The sequence below is a fragment of the Neodiprion lecontei genome, chromosome 2 (genome assembly GCF_021901455.1).
Source record: "Neodiprion lecontei isolate iyNeoLeco1 chromosome 2, iyNeoLeco1.1, whole genome shotgun sequence".
Taxonomy (NCBI): domain Eukaryota; kingdom Metazoa; phylum Arthropoda; class Insecta; order Hymenoptera; family Diprionidae; genus Neodiprion; species Neodiprion lecontei.
Genome location: NC_060261.1, coordinates 7,774,091 through 7,789,243, shown reverse-complemented (window position 1 = coordinate 7,789,243; position 15,153 = coordinate 7,774,091).

Genomic DNA, 15,153 nt, shown 5'->3' with positions numbered 1-15,153 from the left:
AAGACTTGGTAGAAGAGTCTCCAAACTATTAGTAAGCTTTTAAATTTTAACGAGGTTCAATTACCCATTTCTTACCGCTCTGCAATCATTTTCCAGTCGTTATTCAATTTAATTATTTAGTCATTATCGATAATTACTTCATTCAATTTATCTCTGTGATCGTCTGAATGGGCAAACGCATCTTTGGACCATCTATCGCGTTCCGTGGTACGCTAGGTGGGGAGAGATGCTGAGCTCGAAGACTTCGCGTCGAAGAGGACCGCCGACCGTCACGCCACACAATAATGCATGCCCTCCAACCTCCCTCCCGGACTTGACTCGCGTCTCAGAAGAACAATTCGCATCGCAATGTGTCGGATTCAAAAAGACGCAGATGCGAATTGGGTTTCCATAGAATTTTGCGACAAGTCCTAGATATTTAAGGTTTTTTGACAGATTAATCGGTCGCGCCTTTTTGCGCGTAGATTAATCATGGGAATCAGACGCGCCTTTGGCGCGATGATTGATAATCAGGGTGACGACAGACCGGGAAAACCGGGAATAGTCAGGAAATTATGATGAACTATAGGGGAAAACGCACTTTTTTTTATAAATTGTTTTAAAACTTCAACCACGCTTCGTAAATTCAGTTAAGCTAAGTGTCGGAAATGGTGTTGTTTAAATTCTAATTATACGTGCGAAACGAAGTAAAACTATGTGTTTTTTAGGTTCAAATTTATATATTCAAGGTGAACAACTTCTGGAGCTTTTTGTCGTAAAAGCTGCCAACATTACTCAAGTTTCGTGGGAACACGCCAAGGAATTCTGAATTTTTTGACCGGAAAAGTCAGGGAATTTTATTTGAACAAAATCGGCGTCATCCTTCGAATTATCGAGTGATAGCGTGGTATCCAGTAATCGAATGATCGAGTGATCGAGCGATTTAGTCCGGGAGGTAGCGACAGATTTCATTACACAATTTTCGCGAGCTTCATTTTCTTTTTGTTTGAGTTATCCGTGTAACATATAATAATAATATAAACGCCTTTCAACACACCCTCGCGACGAGAGGTTACGGTAGAATTAAAATTACAGTAAAACATGAACAGAAAAATGTATAGTTGAATACGCGAAACTTATCGTACACATTAATTGAAACATACGAAAATCAAAGAATATTGTCTTCCGCCTAGATTCCACGAGACAACTCAACGAAATTGATTACAATGCTTCTTTTTATAGGAAAAAGCAGAAAAATAATATTCTTCCACCTGTAAGATACAATAGGACGGTTCAGAAGAAGCCTTTTTTTTAGATTCCGCTTTTCTGTTAGGGCCTGTTGATAAATATGAGGATTGTAGCAGAAATTAATTTTGATGCTGGTAACAAAACTTACGTTGGAAATACTTCAGTTCACATTCGCAGTATTTCCGACGTAACTTCTGTTACCAACATTAGTTTAGGTGTTTTGAATATTATTGTGTAATAATGATACGATCGGTTTATTCGTCGCGTATGAAGGAGCGCTTGTAAAATGGTGACCATTTCAAAATTTTGTAATCAATTTTGTTTTTAATTATTCTTGCTGCAACAACATCATTTGTTAACATGGTCGTATCATCACATAGAGAATGGATCGCGTGTTCCCTACCTTAGCAATGCACAAAATATGTCCGCCGCTGTGCAAGCGAGATACAGCATCGTTAGCGCTAATTGCTGTCTTTTCTAAGATCGATATTGACTGAATATCCCATCGACATAGCTCAAGCAAGACCGCTATTGGTTAAATATATTATCGATATAGCTTGAACAAGGACATAAATAGGCCCGAACTGCTTATATCTCTTTCTATTCGGCGGATACGTTTTTGGCCTGCTCTGGCAGTCCATGCTCTATGTTGATGGATTAAATCATGCAAACGAGCCATCTCTTCACGTCTCAAGAACGTATGAAGTGGTTGGCGCCCGTTCCGATATTAGCTTCCACTGTTTTAAACAATCATTTATTTCTTTCGCACTGCCGAGTTCGTGAGCAGCTGGGCCTGTGTCCTACGGAGTTTTTAGCGCTGCCAGTTATTTTCGGAACGCACCCTTGGACGTCATGCAGCCTTCATGGACAACGGAATGTGACAGTGAATGCAGGAAAACGAAGTGGGCTGTCATTCTGCAGGTGTCCAGCACTCGGTGAGTCCAGGTATCGCTGATGTGTTATATTATAGATAGTTGATTTTTCGTCGATCCGCTGCACTAGCAGAGTTGGCATTGCATTCACCTCTATTTTTGCGCTTACTCTGGCCCTTGGACGTGGCAGCAAAATGTAAGCAATTTTCGAAATCGTCACATCTAGTCTAAGTGTTAATTTGAGTCAAGTCAATAACAATCTCGTTGGATTTTGCGAAAGAAGTTCGATTCCGGAATAGAGTTCCTCAACCTGTTGTTATAAAACGTATCGAAACACGATATTGTATTTCATGAAAAATATGTACTGTTCATTGTTCATGACAGCGATTAAACGACACGAAATAGTGACTCGCACACGTTCAGTGATACAAACAGCGTTAGTGAGTGATTATATAATGAGTTTGTTCGTACACAAGCCTGATTAAAGATATGAATCAGTAAGGAATATGGTAATTTACGACTTGTGACTCATGCGAATATTTAAAAAAAATGTGAGCAGCTTTGATAGAACTGATACCGATGTCAGGTATCCTTGTCAATATTCATTACTGACTTCTTTCGTTAAGCTTGTTGTACTGAATAATTTATTTTAACTTGTAAAGCTGCTGAACTGAGTGGATCAGGAATTTAAGCTATAGATGTAGTTTCTAGTTTGATCAATAATCAGATATATTTGTCGAATAAATTTCATATTATTCATATTTCTTTCGAAATCCTGTTACGAACACGTCGCTGAAATATTTTGACCAAACATAACTTGGAACCACTCGTAATGTTCCGACTTAACGGATTTCTACAAATTAAAAACTTCAAACTACAACGAAATCAAAGAAGAATTCGGCCGGCAAGGGAAAAATATTATATAAAAACATGGCGTACGAAATTTGGGTATCTAATGGTGGCACTGGACACACGCTAACTCTTTTTACATGAATTTCATTCTTCTTTCCATTTGTTATTGCCTGTATGTAATAACAACATACATTTTCAAAAGACATCACGAATGTCGTAACCACTGACGACCGTATCTTTTACGCGTGGACTTGATACTTCGCGTTTCTGAGACTGTTGTGTCAATGCTCTTCGTGTCGACAAGCCTGTATAAGCTTTTACCGATTGCCGAGCTGACGCGACATACCTGACAAAGCTTTGCGACCCCGACGATAAGCAACTGTGCATTCGCGTTACGGACGCTTACCGACTGGCATTACACTTGCTTACCGCATTGTGGGTTCTTTGCACTTAGGAGCTTTCTATTGAACCAAAGTTTACCATAAGTTGATGCCTTTCTTAGCGTAATATAATTCTCAAACTAAATATATTAGTATCTGTGTTTCATCAATTTGTTCCCAACGAGTTAAAATTAACCCCTGATTTAAACCACTCACAGATTCTAACCGTTGGGAATGAGAGACAAAAGAACACACTAGATCACACAGAAGCATACAAAATGTCAGCGCATATTTCTTCACGCGTTTCAATCAAGTTTTTTGTATCCTTCATCGGGGTTTACGTGAGATTTTCAGCAGCGCCAAATGTAATTGAGATATTCAATTTACCGATTAGAACTGCATGCATCATTGAAGTAAAAATAATGCCGATCAGAATGATTTGAATACGGTTTGCCTAAACTCGGTAAGCAATATTGTGCTTAGACTCCCGAAGTTTTTAGAACACAAGCCAATATACACAGTGTATATAATTACAAGTCTACGTGCGAATCAGTCGGTTAATTCGTTTGTTACTTTTTTGCGGTTCCACGCTACCCGAAATTGCGGATTGGCAAGAATGTGGTTTCTTTCTTGCTCAAAGATGGAGCAAAAATTTTATACGTTCACCTACTTTGCATGCAAATTGATTTTCGTACTGGCGACAACTTTCAAACGAACTATTGATTTACCGGTCGAAATGTTTTACGTGCATAATTCGCTGTCTTTTTGTAACTAATACACTTTCACGTTAGTCTCTGTCGCGATCTTCGCGAACTCTCAGGTACATACCTAACTGTTATATGCTCTGCATCTAACCCGATTCACTCCTGACATCTAAACAAACGGAGCATGAAATAATATTCTTGAAAATCAATAACCAAACATTTCTGAGGAGCTTTTGGTATGAATTTTTTGGAAATTCCTGTATATTCCACTAAGATGTTAGAAAAATCGATCGTCGAACGCTCTCCAAAAATGAGCTGGCTTCCTCAAAATTCGTGGAAAAGGTTCACACAATAAGATTGATAGATACATTTGATTTGTCTATAAATTGATTCGCTACAATTGCAATCCAACGCAGCGGAATCTTACATCTTATCATCAAGGAATTCGCAATTTAGTCGATGTTGTATTCTCAGTTTCAAAAAATTTCATTCAGGTTCGATGGTTTCCTCGTCTGTTTGTCGAGAAGAAGATAATTTTTTGAGAAATTTATTCAAAATTACAATTCAAAATACCGTTGATGAATTTCACTGTTAATCGAACGTCAAAAAATCGTTACAATAGCACGGCTTATGTATTACAAAAATTGTATAGAATTTTGATAAAACGAGCGTCTTTTCCCAACGGCAGGTGTGATTGTCGTGGATACTGAGTCTGATTTCCAGCTAAAGAATTAAGCGCACCTTTGTACAGTTTTTTACATGTAACTGAGCTCGTTACCTGCTTCCTAATTAGTCAAGCCTCGTCTTATCATTAACCCGGATGTGGCTGTCCGATCTGGATAGATTTTTTCCGATTTCACCTGCGAACCAGGGAACCGTAGTAGTTGTTACACCGTGGTAGAAAATTTTCTGCAAATTCGCAGATAGAAACAGAGGTTCAACAGACTCATCTGCCATTTTGCAAACTTTTTCAATTACACGGATACTGGACGAAAAACACAATGGTACACGTTGTTAAAACAACTCTACTTTTCTTCTTCTTCTTCTTTTCCTTATTCTTCTCTACTTCGTTGATCCGACAAATTCCTTGGCGGCTTATTACGAGTCACGGATAGAAAGGTAACAAGATAAACAAATGCCTTTTATGGACCGTGTCTGAATTTGTAATTACTAACCGGCCACTTTTTATCCTTACATCTTCTTCCTTGTATACGCGGTCCGACTACACATAATCACATATATGCACATATGGGGCATTCCATACCATATCGAACTCTGGACGATCGAGTCGTTAATCGTAATTAATTTTTTGATGAAACTTGCGCCGAATGATTCGAATTTTTTTTCTTTCTTCGCGAAGAATTCACCGCGTAAATTTTTCTCAAAAATGAATATTCACATAATAAATAGTGTTCTCGCTAATCGAGCGATTATCGTGAAATAAATTTTTGTGCAATATGAAACTCGCTAAATCGTGTTTTTTTTTTTCTTGTTACGTGATTTGTTTATGTGCGATGCCTTGCGACACGTGTTGCGCCAAAAGGAGAATAAAATGAAAAAAATTGAGGGTGATATTTGGGTTCAGGTGGCATGGAATGCCCCATATAATATGCATGATGTATATATATACATGTATCGGGGGTAAGTACAGACCGGTAGATACGATGTCGCGTCGGCGTGAAATAGGACTTTGCTTTGCTCGCAGAAAAGTGTGGGTACGCAACTGGTTCGATCTCTCTTACTCGTCATCTCGTTTAATCTCTTGTAACTCGTTCATTAGCCCTGTTCTTCGTGTAACGATACCGTATCTTTTTATCTGCAAATGAAAACGTATCATTCTCTAAACCTAGATTTCGAAACTGACGAACCGCATTTTATGCATATTAACCGTGAATTGTTATTATTATTATTATACCTGTATCACGCGATTCTCAGATCTTCAAAGCTCACCTAATGGCTACCTAGTTTTGCTAATTTCGCGTTCTCTCCTTTCATCGCATCTGGGAGTAGAACTTGATCGAGAGAGATTTTTGTTATATTTTATCTCGCAGCAGTCTGTAATTATTATTAGAGACATTCTCAGGTCAGCCTTTTTTAATAGATCGCGAATTTCTTGGATTATCTTTCTCACACGAAACGTTTCGATTCTTCTACACTTCTCAACGTCATTGTATAATCTTCTTTTTCGATATTCAATGCAAGATTGAGCAAGTTTTTCAGTTTTATGAATAAGTATCGTATTGAAAGATCTGCCGCTATTTCAAGGTTGAACGATCCGTTGCACAGGTGAATTCTCATTCCCTTTTTTTTTTCAGGGAATAAGATAAATAAAGTAAGTAACGTATGAATTTTTCATCAACGCGTGTAAAGTGTACGAAAAAAAATTAGCCGAATTCGATTACGTCATTTAATAATCACCCGAATCAGGATCAAAGTATCTGCAATATTTCATCTATTATTCAACCGTAATGTATAATAATAGCTAACGGAACGAGGAGCCGTCAATTCGAAATACGAAATAACTCTTCCTGTATTTAATTTCATAAAAAGTCCGATCGTCGGAACTCGAGTAGCGGTCGAAAAATAATCAAGTGTAAAAAAAATATTATACAATAATATACATATGTACAATGGCTGGTTGCACGAATGATCGTTAGATCGACAAATGAGTCGAACCGTAAGAATTAAGATCGGCATCCGATCTGTAGCTCATTGATCTTCTTCTGATTGTAGCTTCCCCGAGTTCATCGCCACTGCGGATGGTCATTGGCCATTTCGTGTCGGTAAATTATATCGTCAACTATTTTTATCAATCATTTTTATAAACTCTTCAGACGTTGGCTATTGACGTCTAATTAAGCCGGTGAGAGTTTAACTTGAATATAAAAAAAAAAGAAAAAAGAAAAGCAATGCGAAAGGAAGAAGAAAAAAAATCACCCCAATTGTGAAGGGATTCGAAAATGTGTAACCGCGATAGAGAATTCTCGTTCTTTCCGAGCCTGATTCCTTCTTGCAGGAAAGCCGCTTATTATATATATCGTAAGATCGAAGTACGTGGTACCAAGACTTAAGACAAAAATTGGCTTGAAAATTGCGGTTGTAAGACGCGATAAAATGCGAACGGAGCAATGCAGCTGCTGTCGCGCTCTGAATCACATCTAAAGCCATTTTTTAAGTGTAAATAGTTAGGTTCCCACGTTTAGTTTATTAGAATTAGTTACACTTGGTCAAATTTTGGTTAAACTTTGACTTCTTCTTTATAAGATAGTTGAAATTTTCTCGGGATTGTTGGTAAAAATAATTAATGGATATGTTTTTTTTTTTTTACATTCTCGATTCTGCTTTTCCTGAAAATTTCAATTCCGTTACACGCTTGTCAAGTCGAACATATTTTATTTAAATATCTATCGAGGGTTTAAACGTATTCAGTACAAGATCTGTGCAGTTTTCATAAATCGATGTCGCATAGATGTTCAAAATATTGTTTGGAGAATAGAAAAATTCACTTTACCAGCGATTCCGCTGTTAGATTTTTGGATTTCATTCTTCTTTTATTCGTGTTTTTTAAATAAAATAAAAAATGGGTTTTTTTTTTTTTATAATATAATCAACGGTAATAAATGCAATTGAAAAGGAAATCTAATTTGGTTTCGGAGCTGAGAGAATTGTACAAAACGGAACGTGCCATTTGTTATTTTAGTACTCAAGGGAAAAAGGTTGAATGTGTAAAAAGGTACAGGGAGTGAAAGATTGACCACGTAATTAATCGCTAAATTAATATTGATAGGGCTCACGTTACCCATTAGGATCGATTTATTAATCGCTCGCGGCCGACATATTCATATCGGTAGGTATTAGCCCTCGTATCTATATATATATAAATGCATACGAAGCTCTTATTATGTCATATAACTTCTTCAGCAAGCTGCACGTCGACGCGTTCTGGAATTTTAAACATCGCTTCAACAGCTTTAACCGTTAGTGCAGTTAATATACGTATTTACGTTTAAATTATGCAGAAATAAGACATTCTATGGTGAGAATATGTTCGTTTAGAGAAAAATTTGACATTCGTTATTACACACATTTGTCCCGGTATTATGTATAACATTACGTGCGATGTAATAATTGATGGATTGTAATTGAAAAAGTGCGGTACAAGATTACAGTAATTAATTATTGAATGAGAGAATTCATTCAAGAGAGTCAAATTCTCCTCGACATGTTAATAGAAATTTCAAAACACTGCGAAATTCGTTAGAAAAATTGTTTTATCAGAACTCTTTCTAATTATAATCGAACGATATGCGGAAGAAAACTTCAGAAAAAAATCGCGATTGCGTTTTGCGTCATTTACTTTCATACAGAAAATTATAAAGCCAACCTGAGACATCGACGATGAGAATCTTGATTTATATGTCATGGAATGTTCCATATACAAAAAATGCATATAAAATATGCGATAAGAATACTTGTTACTCTGACTCAAAGGATTAAAACATGACTTTACTCCTGATATATCATATTCGCGTGTAGTTGTACAATATTACACACATTATACATTATTTTTTGTGTTTTCCAACAACAACATTAAACAGTTAACGTAGCAATAATTAGAAAAAATATAAATTGCAGCCTGCATTGCCTGCCGTTTTTATTACGCACGTAATTTATCTGCAAGGTTTATAAAATGGAACGCATTCGGTTACGTGACTCGAAGCGTGCAGAATTATCCCGCGGGTAGGTTACAAGCTCGACGGGTTATTTTCGTCGAAATTGTTACCCTCGTCTTATACGTCGTCCCATTAATCAACGGGATCGATACTTTCGGTAAAAATCAGTTTCACGCGCTGCTCGACTCGCGAACGAACCGCTCGCTGCAGCAATCAGGCCTTGCAATTTGTGAAAAAAGCATGAAGAAAAAGGACGTAATACACAGGCATAACAAAATTATTGCTGTCGATATTTAGAGATCAATTTATTCTTCATCCCAAACCCAATTCCTGGAAAATTCGAATAGCTGTACTCTGGTAATTTTTTATGTTCACTTTTCCAATGTTTTTTTCTTACCAACAAAATTTTTTCTTTCACGCGTTTTAATTGAAAATTTTGAAACTGTGACGAACCAAGAAAATAAAAAAAAAAAAAATCTTCAACTCCTTAAAAATTCTGTCAATAATTAAATGCTGCGTAGAATAAATGTAGATTCTGTACGTATGTCAAGATTCTACACTGAGAGAAATTTTTAGTTCCAATTACCGCTCAGTCCGCGACTATTTTCATTTTTTACCACGATCGAAAAATATTGTTCTAGGTAGAAAATGAAAATTAGTTTTATAGCTGTTACTGGAAAGTCTAGTATCCGTTGCTATTCTTTTTATTGCGATCACTGTTGTTATATTTTCTTGCAACCGTTGCGAAAATTTAATGCTCGTGCAAGAATAAATTGACGTTAAAGCCTTGTTTAACTAAAAAAGTAGAGTAAACCTCAGAAACTGATTTTGCGTTGCAATAACCAAAAAAGGATCAACGATAGCGCAAAATGGTCAGGCGTACCTCGTTTTTCGTAATTCCAACAATATTCGAACAGTGTTTTTTTAACGATACCTGTTTTACTGAATTATTCTCGTTAGCACAAAAAATGAAATTTTTCTCAGTACAGGTATAGGCATGTTATACTATTACAGTTTGTCTATTTTGTTGGCGTCAAAGGGGGAGGAGGGATATCGTATCGCCTGATATTATAAAAGGCTATTTAAAGTGTCGATTCTTCGCACGATCCGTTCCTTTTTCTATTTTCTCTGTTAGCTTTGTTATTTTTCTCCTATATTTCTATTATCCATTTCTTTGTTTTTTTTTTTCATGTCTTTTCTTTTCTTACATAGTTTTTTCGTATCTCGCAGTGAAAACGAGGAGATCATTCATATTTAACAATCTTTTATTATTTCCACGCTCACGATCCTCACGCGAGTATTGCCGCAGGCTCACTGTAATTTAATTCACTAAAAAGTATCTCTCTCTCTCTCTCTCTCTCTCTTGAAATCATGGGATATGTGTATACATATACTCGTACATACCGCAAGCCTGTCATTCGTTTTGCACTTCCTAGACGAGCTCCGATCTCTGTATGCATGCATGGCACGTTTCACGGTCTGAAAAGCAGGCGTGTAATAACCATTAGGATCCCATTATTCTCACGTTAATTAATCTGGGCCAGGTACGTGAAAAAATCAAGGGGAGTCACTGGGTCTGGGTACAACGAAGTTTTAATCTAGCTTCAAGAAAGCTTGAATGGATTAAAAAACCGGGACTGTTTCAGCGGAGAAATATTATTTTAGTAACGAATGAAGGGAAAAGGGCCGAATCGTGACGCTTCCCCGTTTTAAGACCCGTTACAGACCTTGATTTCAAATTTACCGCGCACCATGGGCTGACGGATTTCGTTTGAATTTAAATTTATCGTCACAGTTGCTTCTAACGAATGACATTTACTCGCTAATATACATTCGATAGGGTTGAAAACGATCTTTGATTATTAAACTTAACACATGCTTACTTTAGTATTTTTTTTTTTTTTTTTATTTTAACATTCATTCCGAAAGTTTTTCTTACTAGTAATTCGTTTTTACAACGTTTGGAAGATTCATCAAGCGCACGTGATGTGAAATATATACCACTGAGTGGTATAAATAAAAAAAAAAAGAGTACCACAGAATATACACTGTAAAAAGTGTTAAATTTTTCATAAAAATTGCAGCATCGGTATCACGGGATGAACGGATCATTCTGACAAAACAGTTTTGAGCGATCACGATGTTAAATTGTCTGTGTCATTCGATTTGCGGTTAAACTTTTGCGGTTCGTAACACAAATCAAGAGCTATTATACCGGTGCGGATGCTGCACGATCGGTTTATCAGTAAAAAGGAAAGGAGAGAAAGAATAAAATGAGAGTAAAAAAGAATTTGCACTGTTTTAATGTACCGTCGACAAGCGTGTCGCGATCGAAAGAATTGAAACGGAAAATTGTCGAGCGTTCCATAACCGAGGAATTGTTAGAAAAAGAGAAGAAAAAAAATTGGATTTTCATCGCTGCAATTGTTTGTAAAAGTTTCTCAATCCTTTTACTCATTAATTTCGTTCTCGCGTTCTTGTTTTATTCTCTATTTACGTTTTTTCGTTTCTGATCCGTACAACGTTTTGTTGTGTGCACAGTTGCTCGCAAGGCTCTCACCCTACATAATACAAGTGATTTCATACTGAAACTCTGTATTACAAACGAAAAGAAGATCGGATCGCAACTGCAATTATTATGATAATAATGTAATTTCTTGGGAATATACGCGTTTTTAATTCATTAATTATTCTGTTATTATAAACGTGTTGCATGTATTATAATTTAGTAAATGAGAAGAAAAAGAATCGCGCATACGTTCGTATCCGCTATGTATAATATTATTGTAACAATGACAACGGCACTTTGGATACAGTATCCTTGAGACTTCTTTCCGTAAATAGACATTTATAAGTTATAAATAAAGGTTTCGGTTACCAGTCGATGCATAGAATTGAAATTTATTTATCTCAATAGGAACTAAGAAGAAAAAAAAAATAACAATCTTTTTGCTGTCAGAATTTTGACCATTCTGTACTTGAAATTCCGTGCGAAGCATACTTTCGCCATTTTGTAAATTCAATGTTCGTATCGCATTTTCCGATCCTTCCGCATTTTTACCCCCGTATCTGAAAAGCGAATTCTCGTCGAACCCGAAGCCTTCGGGCTAACCACGGTTATAAACTCAGTCACGAAAGAGCGTAGAATAACCCTTTTCTTCCTTGACGGAAATACTCGAGGCATTCGAGGCACGCATTTGCGTGTCCTTTCTGACCCTCCTTATACTTCCATGTCTTTACGCAGACCGCGACAAATCTCGAGTACCAACAGGTGAGCCTTCTTTCTACGGTTCACATCTCCGGCAGGGTTCATTCTTCTTTCTTATTCCGCGAGTATCACGCGATTTTATTTCCATTCGCAGTGGGTATAACAATATACGTATTATACATGCACACGCGTATCCATCCGCATCGGGATGCGCCGAGTGCAAGTTGTAGGTATACGATATCGAATTCATCCGAGACGACTTTTTGCTAGAACTGAATACCGTCGTTGTTGTTGTTTCGTAAATTGTCTAAATCACGACGAGAATTTTTATTCAATACACCATTAAACGCGATTAAAGGTCAAGTTTTGCATTCGAAGGTTAAGATATGGGATCGATACGTGAAGTCGTTGTAATGAAATAGATTTCGAACTGAAATATCGTGGCAAGTTATGGAAAATCTTGAGAATCCGTGAATCGGTAACGCAAAAAAATAAATACAGCAATCTTGGAGCGAAATTTGATGAAAACAGAAATAAAGTTTTATAGAAAAATTCTTTTTTTCCTCTGCTTGTGTACTGATAATTATAATTATAAGTTATGGGCGTGAAAACGAATGCAAATTGCGTTAAACATGTTTTGAAATTTTTATGACGAACGTCGTAAAATTGGAGGAAAAAAACAAAAGTAATAAAATTTACAGCTTCGATGTCTAAAAATGGATATCGAAGCTAAAATCAAGATGCTGGCAAACCTCGCGTAGAAAATATTACAGGACTGGCCGCGATACTTTTTCTCACCGCATCCTGCACGTGTGATTTTCTCTCTCTCTCGTGATAATTTCGAATCGGTTAAATATTACATATTATCGTACTCGCGAGGATTTTTATCCTGTCCGATCTCGTTCGAGAGTCGATCAATTTTCAAACGGATCGTATGGTTACCGATGTTCAAAGCGATCGAAATGACTTGAACGACTTCATACTCTCTAAATCTAGTCCAAAACGTGATTAGCTAGATGATAATAGAGAAATTTATACAACCGGTATTTCAGCCGTGACAATGATCGACGCGTGATCGGATTTTGCCAGTTTCAAGTAATCCGAACAAAGTCATTCCGATCACTCTGCCAATTAAAAGGCCACCAAAGCGCTTCGATCATAAATCCATAAACGCATATCACTACACGCATACGTACTGTTCCATCTCACGAAAGGTTACTCGGTCGTTCAATCTCTCTCTTCGAACTATAAATTCCGATGGGCACAAGTTGAACGGATAAAAGTTTGAGTATTCGTTGCAACCCTGCAGTGTTTCGGTTAAACGTTGCACGGGATGAGTTTTTTTTTTTTATCTAAATACACAAGAGAAATATAACTATTTGCAATTACAACGCCATCCACTAAAGCTTGTGTATTTTCTCATGAAAAATTTGAATCTGCGATAAAAAATAGGGGTTTACATTCAAGGTTTCGAAGTTGCTGCCCCTCACGCCCTCAGAGGTTGTGCCGGGGGGTTGAATTTTACGGGGTTAGTTTTCCCCCTCAATATCGAACAGTTTTTGTCATTTCTTGACATATTTCGATGTCTCATAATAAAAAAAGTCACCCTTCTGTACCGATCATGTGAATAGATTTTTTTCAAGTTTTTAAAATTCTTTTCAACGATTGGAGAACCTTCGCGTTGTACAAGGTTTATAGGTAGTTACCTATACAAGTTTCATGCCCGCGGCAGTAGGGCGTTGAATTCAGTGCGTGAAGAATTATTTATCCAATTTGTTGATTTATTATTATTATTATTATTACTATTATTATTATTATTATTTATTTATTTTTTCTTTTCCATCTTTCAACGCACAGAAGATCGGAAAGATAATTTCTCCGAGGGCCGTCAATTTCTCATAATCATCGTCTTGGGTGTGATCTGCTGCACCGTATACATACATATATATTATATATATATATAGATTACCGTTCGGACGATTGGGATTCGATCTACCTACGCATACCGTGTATTATATGGTCAGCGTAACTTCCTTATGCGGGATTCTTTCGACCAATAATCAGAGAACTGGCGAGGCGATACATATTATATTATGCGAGAAAAGAAATGGGTTAACTCTCTTCGCGTGGAAAAAGAAAATAAAGTATAATAAATATCGGTAGAGAGAGAGAGAGAGAGAGAGAGAGAATGAGAAACTACCGATTCCTAATATATAGGCTATTACACATACCTGCGGTAATATATCGTCTTGTAGTACATACTAAGAAGATACGGAATAAATTGACCATCTCGCAACACCTTTCAAGGTTGTTTCGTGACTCTTTTTTTCCCCCTTTTTCTTCTTCTTCTTCTTCTTCTTCTTCTTTCGGAAGCCTCATTTTACCCTGCACGCTGCTGCCGCTTGCTCAATATCCGATGAGATATACTTGCGTCGAACCTGTATATTCATCCGTAAAACGGTATGCGTGGTGCACCGGTTGGTCATTCGGATAAATTGGAGAAATTCATATAATATGCTCTACCATCATATACATATGTATATAGGGCGTCCCGTTTTAATTTAAAAAGAAGGCTCAAATATGTCGAAAACTATGCATTGGATTGAAAAATGTTTCGGACAAGAGGGACGTCGGGTGAGCTTCCCAATTTTTGGGTCCGGGGCCTCCGCTGGGTCTGTTGAGGACTAACTTTTGTTTTTCGAACGGAAGTTTCTTATTTTTCATTGAAAAGTCCGTTAGTTTTATTCGAAAACTCGCCGTTGCGTAGAAAAGGTAACGCTGATACCGATGATTTTTAAATGCTTGGTAACGCTTGAAAAACAATGCAAACAAGCGCCGAAACACTCGTGAATTTTGAAGAATTCTGTTCATCGTAGAACTCGTATTCATTTTTAAATTCTTGGCAAAAATTGACGTATTGCCGTTCTTTTTACGAGAAAACTTCGAATAACGTTTCGGTCCTGTTCAAAGACTGAAAAGGAAAAAATTAATACAAGTCAAACTTACTCACTTTTCAACGAATAATAAGAAAATGCGATAAAAAATAGCAGGTTTCGTTTCTATACATTTTTAGTTGGATGCGATTTACTCGAAACTTTGCAGACGTGGACTTTTGGGGTCGATGACTACGAATCAATATGGCGGACGTTAATTTAAAAAGTTGTTTGATTTCGACTGAACTTTATGTTACATGGTTTTTGGGATCACCGATTACGAATCTGAACTAGGAATTCGAAA